Source organism: Nelumbo nucifera, chromosome 2 (genome assembly GCF_055504915.1).
Source record: "Nelumbo nucifera cultivar China Antique chromosome 2, China Antique-T2T, whole genome shotgun sequence".
Lineage (NCBI taxonomy): Eukaryota > Viridiplantae > Streptophyta > Magnoliopsida > Proteales > Nelumbonaceae > Nelumbo > Nelumbo nucifera.
In genome coordinates this window covers 82881676-82890233 of record NC_142650.1, presented here as the reverse complement: position 1 = coordinate 82890233, position 8558 = coordinate 82881676, and positions in this window count along the sequence as shown.

The following is an 8558-nucleotide window of genomic DNA, read 5'->3' as shown; positions in this document are numbered from 1 at the left end:
TCAATACAGAGGCAGTTCGATCAGATCGAACTAGCCAATGACATATTGGACAGTTTAAGAACAATGTATGAAGAGCAGAACTGTTCTACTCGACAGAAGGTCCTGAAATTGTTCATGACCACGCAGATGTCCAAAGGGCAGAAAGTTCATGACCATTGTCTTCGGATGATGGGATACATTAATGAACTAGAAGCTCTTGGATCCGGGCTAGATCTTGGCATGCAAGTGGATGCCATCCTAAATTCTTTGCCCTCTTCCTTCAATGTGTTCACAATGAACTATAATATGAATAAGCTGAATGTCAGCATCCAGGAACTCAGCAATATGTTGCAGAGAGCCGAGGATTTACTCAAGAAGGATGAGCCTGTGGTTATGCTTGCTGAAGCTAACAAATCGGGCAAGAAAAAGAGAAAGGCAAAGAAGTCCCAGAAGAAAGCTGCCAAACCTAAGAAGTAGAAGAAGAGCAAGGCATCTGATGTCTGTCACTTCTGCAAGCAGACCGGCCACTGGAAGAGGAATTGTCCTGCCTACCTGGAATCTAAGAAAGGTATCATCGAAACTTGTGTCATAGAAACTAATATGTTAGTTACTTCTGTGTCCTGGTGTGTTGACTCCGGGGCTTCAACTCATGCGTGTAAAACACTGTAGGGGTTCAAAGTTAGCAGAAGGTTGAGTGAAGGGGAAGTGACACTGTTCTTGGGAACGACTGCAAGCGTTGCAGCTGTGGCAATAGGAACCATAGAATTAGTTTTTAGAGGAGTACATGTGCTTAAAGATTGTCTTTATGTACAAAACTTGAGAAGAAATTTAATTTCTGGTTCTAAACTGTGTGCTGATGGGATATACTATTTATTTTAGTAATATGATTACTGTCAAATGGAATAACAAATTCATTGCATGCGGGGAACTGGAGAACGGTCTCTATGTTCTACATCCTTCTCTGGAAACTAACTTAACCGAAACTACGTCGATCGAAAATCCCAAGAAAAGGAATCGTGATACAGTAAGTCCCACGTGCCTCTGGCATTACCGACTTGGCCATATCGGTGTTGACCGAATCACAAGGCTAGTAAAGGATGGTCCCTTGGATTTTCTAACCGTAGAAAATCTTCCCACTTGTGAACCTTGCCTTCAAGGTAAGATGTCTAAGTGGCCATTTAATGGTAAGCCTGAAAGATCTGAAGGCACACTTGACCTAATACATACTGATGTATGTGGTCCCCTGAGTGTTAGGAAACGGAATCAACACGTGTATTTCATCACTTTTACAGATGATTTTTCACGATATGGTTACGTGTACCTAATTAGACATAAGTCTGAATCCCTTGAAAAGATCAAAGAGTTCAGACAGGAAGTCGAGAAATAGTTAGGGAAAGAAATTAAGGCCCTTTGATCAGATCGAGGTGGCGAGTATCTCTTTGACGAATTCAGGGACTACTTAAAGGACAATGGGATAGTGTCACAACTAGCTCCTCCTGCTTCACCTCAACTCAACGGTGTTTCAGAGAGGAGGAATAGGACCTTGTTGCACATGGTCCGGTCACTTCTCATACGCTCACAATTACCCACATCCTTTTGGGGATACGCATTAGAGACTGCTATCTACGTGCTGAATCGGGTTCCAACCAAATCAGTTCCGAAAACTCCATATGAACTTTGGACCGGAAGGAAGCCAAGTGTAAGACACTTGAAGATTTGGGGTTGTCTTGCACACGTTAAAAGAACAAGTGCGGACAAGTTGGAATCTAAAACCAGCCATTGCCTGTTTATAGGCTACCCAAAGGATTCGATGGGTTATCTATTCTATGACCCAAGTGAGTAGAAAGTGTTCTATAGTCGAAGCGCCCAATTCTTAGAATCCGAATACATCATGGACACCCATCGTCAGGAAATAGTTCTTGATGAGGAGAGCTTAGGAGCAGTGGGAGATGTCCCACAAGTTCCAGGTAATGACCAACCTAGAAGGTCCACCCGGGTATCCAGACCACCAGTCCAATATGATTATGACCAGGATAGTTACCTGGTGGAAGCCTTGACTAGTGAAGAAGATCCTGTGACTTACGTGGAAGCTATGTTAGACATAGACTCCCAGAAGTGGGTGGAGGCCATGAGAACTGAGATGGACTCAATGGAGACCAATGGAGTCTGGACTCTAGTGGATCCGCCCTCCGGGGTAAAAGCAATTGGTTGCAAATGGATCTACAAGAGGAAGAAGGGCCCCAATGGCAGGATTGAGACCTATAAAGCTCATTTGGTGGCGAAAGGGTATACTCAGAAAGAAGGCATCGATTATGAGGAAACCTTTTCGCCCGTGGCCATGCTTAAATCCATTATGATCCTGCTAGCTGTAGCAGCGTACCATGACTACGAGATTTGGCAAATGGATGCCAAAACCGCGTTCCTGAATGGAGATCATAGTGAAGATATCTACATGCAGCAGCCGCAAGGCTTCATTGCTGCTGGTCAGGGACACATGGTATGTAAACTTAATAGATCCATATATGGACTTAAGCAGGCTTCTAGGAGTTGGAACATTCGTTTTGATTCTGCAGTCAAAACGTTTGACTTTGAGCAAAATCCGGATGAGCCCTGTGTTTACAGAAAATCCAGTGGGGATAAGATCACCTTTTTGGTGTTGTATGTGGACGATATCCAACTCATTGGGAATGATGTAGGATTGTTGACTTCGGTCAAGGTATGGCTATCACAGCAGTTCTCCATGAAAGATCTTGGAGAAGCTTCATACATACTGGGTCTTCGACTCTATAGAGATAGATCGAAGTGGATAATTGGATTATCCCAAGCTGCTTATATTGACAAAATTGTCAAAAGATACAGCATGGAGAACTCCAAGAAAGGAAACGTTCCTTTCAGGCACGGAGTCACTCTCTCCAAGAAGATGTGTCCCAAGACTTTTGAGGAGATTGAGGGCATGAGAGACGTTCCCTATGCCTCAGCTGTAGGGAGAAACTTGTATGCCATGCTGTGCACTCGCCCGGAATGGAGATTTGGTAGATGGATGTCAAAACCGCGTTCCTGAATGGAGATCTTAATGAAGATATCTACATGCAGCAGCCGCAAGGCTTCATTGCTGCTGGTCAGGAACACATGGTATGTAAACTCAATAGATCCATATATGGACTTTAGCAGGCTTCTAGGAGTTGGAACATCCGTTTTGATTCAGCCATCAAAACGTTTGACTTTGAGCAGAATCCGGATGAGCCCTGTGTTTACAGGAAGTCCAGTGGGGATAAGATCACCTTTTTGGTGTTGTATGTGGACGATATCCTACTCATTGGGAATGATGTAGGAATGTTGACTTCGGTCAAAGTATGGCTGTCACAGCAGTTCTCCATGAAAGATCTTGGAGAAGCTTTATATATACTGGGTCTTCGACTCTATAGAGATAGATCAAAGCGGATAATTGGATTATCTCAAGCTGCTTATATTGACAAAATTGTCAAAAGATACAGCATGGAGAACTCCAAGAAAGGAAACATTCCTTTCAGGCACGGAGTCACTCTCTCCAAGAAGATGTGTCCCAAGACTTCTGAGGAGATTGAGGGCATGAGAGACGTTCCCTATGCTTCAGCTGTAGGGAGAAACTTGTATGCCATGCTGTGCACTCGCCCGGACATTGCTCAGGCGGTGAGTGTGGTAAGCAGATTCCAGGCCAACCCAGGGCAGGAGCATTGGACTGCTGTGAAGAACATACTCAAATACCTTCAAAGGACAAAAGAGTTTTGTCTGGTATTCGATGGTAGTTCACTACAAGTTCTAGGGTATACCGATGCCGATTTCCAGTCGGATCCAGATGATAGAAAGTCTACATCTGGGTATATTTTCATGATAGGATCGTGTGCTGTTTGCTGGAAAAGCAGCAAACAGGGGTCCACTGCACACTCCACAACTGAAGCCGAGTACATTGCCGCAAGTGAAGCGGCCAAGGAAGCCGTGTGGATGAAGAAATTCATACATAAATTAGGAGCGATTCTATCCAGCACATCACCCATCCCGTTGTTGTGCGACAACAATGGAGCGATAGCCCAGGCTAAAGAGCCTCGGGCTCACTCGAGGTCATAGCACATCGAGAGAAAGTACCATGTACTACGGGAGATCGTTGGTAGAGGGGACGTCCTAATTCAGAAGGTAGCATCAGCGGATAATGTGGCAGACCCATTGACTAAGCCACTGACACAGAAGGTGTTTGAGAAACACGTGGAAAGTATGGGACTCCGGCTTGTACCTAAGTGCAAGTGGGAGTTGTTAGACAGTCTTGTATGCCCTTAGCTTCAATCCGATTTGATGTACTTTTGTTATTTAGTGGAAATAAATAAAGTGCATGTTTGATTCATGTTGTTTGGTTTAATTCTGTGTAAGACCCTAAAACTGGACACTTATAGAGACTCGTGTTAGTTTTAAATATTCACAGCCGTTGGATAAGTCTGGGGAGATTTATCCTGCCAAGGCTGATACTGGTGTGCCACCAAGTGTTGGGATGGCCTGTCTCAGCCACCAGGGTAAGACCCGAGGCACATGTAGTATGGGATTACTTGAATCCTTGAACCGGACCAGATTTCCAGTGTTGCCCTGGACCTTGGAGAAAGATGGGCAAAATTGGAAAGTTATACCTGACCCCTAGACTCGATTATGACATTTCACTATGTGTCGGATCGGACTGTCTTTGATATGCCAATCAGTGAGATCCTTAGATGGGATCAAAACCTCGGTATGTTGGGACAGTCTGAGAATTCATCTGAGTGGGTGATCATATTGACAGGATCAGCCCCTTTGTCGGACAATGGGTAATGATCGGGAATGCACTCTCTCTGATGGAAACCAAACTGCTGGTAGTTGATTTCAATCGTTGGAATTTTTGCTTTGCAAAATTAATATATTTATATATATATGTATGGTTTCAAATTGTTTGCAAATGGTTTTAATTTCCGGGATCCATGTGAGTGGAGAGTGCGGCACTGTTCCTTGCAGCCGAGGGAGAGGTCCTCTCTTGTCGGGCAGTGCTTGATCATTAAGGGCTGAGAGGTTAAGTATAAGACCATTTAGGGTAGTATTTGATGAGCTAATCTTGCACCTGCCCATAGTCTCTGGGTTTTTATAAGATGGCTTGGCCCAGGGACCACTTAATGTAAGTGTTGGGCCCATAGGGTCCATATGATGGGCTCAGGGGTTTACTGAGTCTTTCAGTGAATTCGGCTGGGCCTTGTATTAAAGGCTGGGCCGAACCCATGTGGCTGGTGTGTAGATCAATGCTTGGGTCCCATGCCATACAAAGAAGCCCAACTGGGCAACAGATTGGAAGCTAGTTGAACACTGAACATCTAATGGGCCAAAAGCCCATTTCGAGCTGGGTTGATATGATCACCCATCTATGGGGCGAATCTGAGATTAATGTTAGTAAAAGGATTGGGCCTTTGACCTTATCCACTCCAGGAGACCAAATTCAAATTAGATTTGAATCTGGTAACCTCTTAATAAGATCAGGAGTAAACTAACTTAATCTGCAGATAGGATTAAGATAATCCCCTATCCAAATACAGATTTGGATTGGGATAACTCCTAATTAGGAGGTTTTCATATCAAGAAGAAAAGAGGAGAAAAACAAGAAAGAAAACACATCAGAATTCGAACAAGGGTTTTGGTGGAAAGAAAACTCCCTGCGAATTGAGATTAGATCTCATTCATACTCCAACCAGAAGAAAAGCAGTTCAGCCATCTTCGCCCTTGGAGTTCTCCTCCTACCGCCGCCATCTACTTTTGCAAGATTCGATCTTTGCAGAAATAGGAAGTCAAGAAATCAGTTCTTGACATCAGTCTTGCAAGAAAGACTGAAGAAGATTCGGTGTTCAGAGTTTCCATAGGATCCTTGCGAAGGATCCAGCGTATAGGACACACCCTGCTGGTTCCGTTCCATCCACAGCTGTGTCATCTTTAGCAGGAGCGGATCTTGGTTTCTTCTTTGGGCGTGAACACCAACTTTGGGAGATACTGCTTCTCCAGATCAGGTATAATCCTCCCTTTTTCCTTTTGGTTCAGATCTGGTTCGATTTGGTTCAGATAAGATCCTTGAATATGGTATTCTAAATTTGGGGAATACGATTCCCAGTTGGAGGAAGGTAGAAAAATTTTTGAAATTCGCCCACCCATTCCGCAACCTCTTTGGCGTCCATTAGATGGATTCTACCATTCCTTCAGTCCAGTGCTCCTGCCCTGGGTTGGCCTGGAATCTGCTTATCACACTCACTGCCTAAGCAATGTTAGGACGAGTGCACAGCATGGCATACATGTTGCTTCCTACGGCTGAGGCATATGGAACGTTCTTCAAGCCCTCAATCTCCTCTAGAGTCTTGGGAGACATGCCCTTGGAGAGAGTGACTCCATGCCTGAAAGGAACATTTCCTTTCTTGGAGTTCTCCATGCTGTATCTCTTGACTATTTTGTCAATGTAAGCAGATTGGGATAATCCTATTATCCTCTTCGATCTATCTCTATAGAGTCGAAGACCTAGTATATAGGAGGCCTTCTCCAAGATCTTTCATGAAGAATTGCTGTGAAAGCCACACTTTCACCGTAGTCAACATTCCTACATCATTCCCAATGAGTAGAATGTCGTCTACTTACAGAACCAGAAATGTAATCTTATCACCACTGGATTTCTTGTAAACACAGGGCTCATCCGGGTTCTTCTCAAAGTCAAACTTTTTGACAGTAGAGTCAAACCGGATGTTCCAACTCCTAAAAGCGTGCTTAAGTCCATATATGGATCTATTTAATTTGTATACCATGTGTTCTAGACCCGTAACTATGAAACATTGCAGTTGTTGCATATAGATATCTTCAGTAAGATCTCCATTCAGGAATGCAGTTTTGACATCCATTTGCTAAATCACGTAGTCATGGTATGCTGCTACAGCTAGCAGGATCCTAATGGATTTAAGCATGGCCACTGGCGAAAAGGTTTCCTCATAATCGATGCCCTCTTTTTGAGTATACCCTTTTGCCACCAGATGAGCCTTGTAGGTCTCAACCTTACCATCGGGGCCCTTCCTCCTCCTATAGATCCATTTGCAACCAATTTCTTTTACCCCGGGGGGCGGATATACTAGAGTCTAGACTCCATTGGTCTCCATTGAGTCCATCTCAGCTCTCATGGCATCTACCCACTTCAAGAAATCTATGTCTAAATAGCTTCCATATAAGTCACGGGATCCTCCTCACTAGTCGTAGGTTCCACCAGGTAACTATCCTGGTCATAGCCGAGACGAACCGGAGGCCTGGAAACCCGGGTAGATCTTATAGGTTAGTCATTACTTGGAACTTGTGGGACACCTTCCACTGAGCCTGAGCTCTTATCATCAAGAACAACTTCCTGACGATGATTGTTCAGGATGTAATCATCCTCCAAGAAATGGGAATTTCGGCTACGAAACACCTTCTCTTCTCCTGGGTCATAGAATAGGTAACCCACAGAGCCCTTGGGGTAGCCTACGAATAGGCAACGGCTGGTCTTGGATTCCAATTTGTCCGCACTCGTTCTTTTAACATGTGTCGGACAACCCCAAATCTTCAAGTGTGTCACACTTGGTTTCTTTCCAGTCCAAATCTCATAGGGAGTCTTTGAAACTGATTTGGTTGGAACCCGGTTCAGCACGTATATTGCAGTCTCCAATGTGAAACCCCAAAAGGATGTGGACAATTCTGAGTGTACGAGAAGTGACCAGACCATATCTAATAAGGTCCTATTCGTCCTCTCTGAAACACCGTTTAGTGGTGGTGTAGCAAGAGGAGCTAACTGTGATACTATCCCGTTGTCTTTCAAGTAGTTCATGAATTCGTCAGAGAGATACTCACCACCTTGATCCGATCGAAGGGTCTTAATTTCTCTCCCTAACTACTTCTCGACCTCTTGTCTGAACTATTTGAACTTTTCAAATGATTCAGACTTGTGTCTCATTAGGAACACGTAACCATACCGAGAATAATCATCAGTGAATGTAATAAAATACATGTGCTAGTTACGAGTTCTAACACTCATGGGACCACACACATCAGTATGTATAAGGTCAAGCATGCTTGTACATCTTTCAGGCTTACCGTTAAATGGTCATTTTGTCATCTTACCCTAAAGGCAAGGTTCACAGGTGGGAAGATCTTCTATAGTTAGAAAATCCAAAGGACCATCCTGTACCAACCTTGTGATACGATCTATATTAATATGGCCAAGTCGGTAATGCCACAGGCACGTGGGATTAACTGTATCATGGATTCTTTTTTTGGGGATATCAACCAACGTAGTTTCGGCTATGTTAGTTTCCAGAGAATGATGGAAAACATAGAGACCATTCTCAAGTTCTCCATATGCGATGAATTTGTTATTTCTTTTAATAGTAATCGTATTACCAAAATGAATAGAATATCCATCCGCACACAATTTTGAAACAGAAATCAATTTTATTCTCAAATTCTATACATAAAGACAATTTTTTAGTACAATAGATCCTTCTCTGAAAAATAACTCTACGGTTCCTATAGTCGTAGCT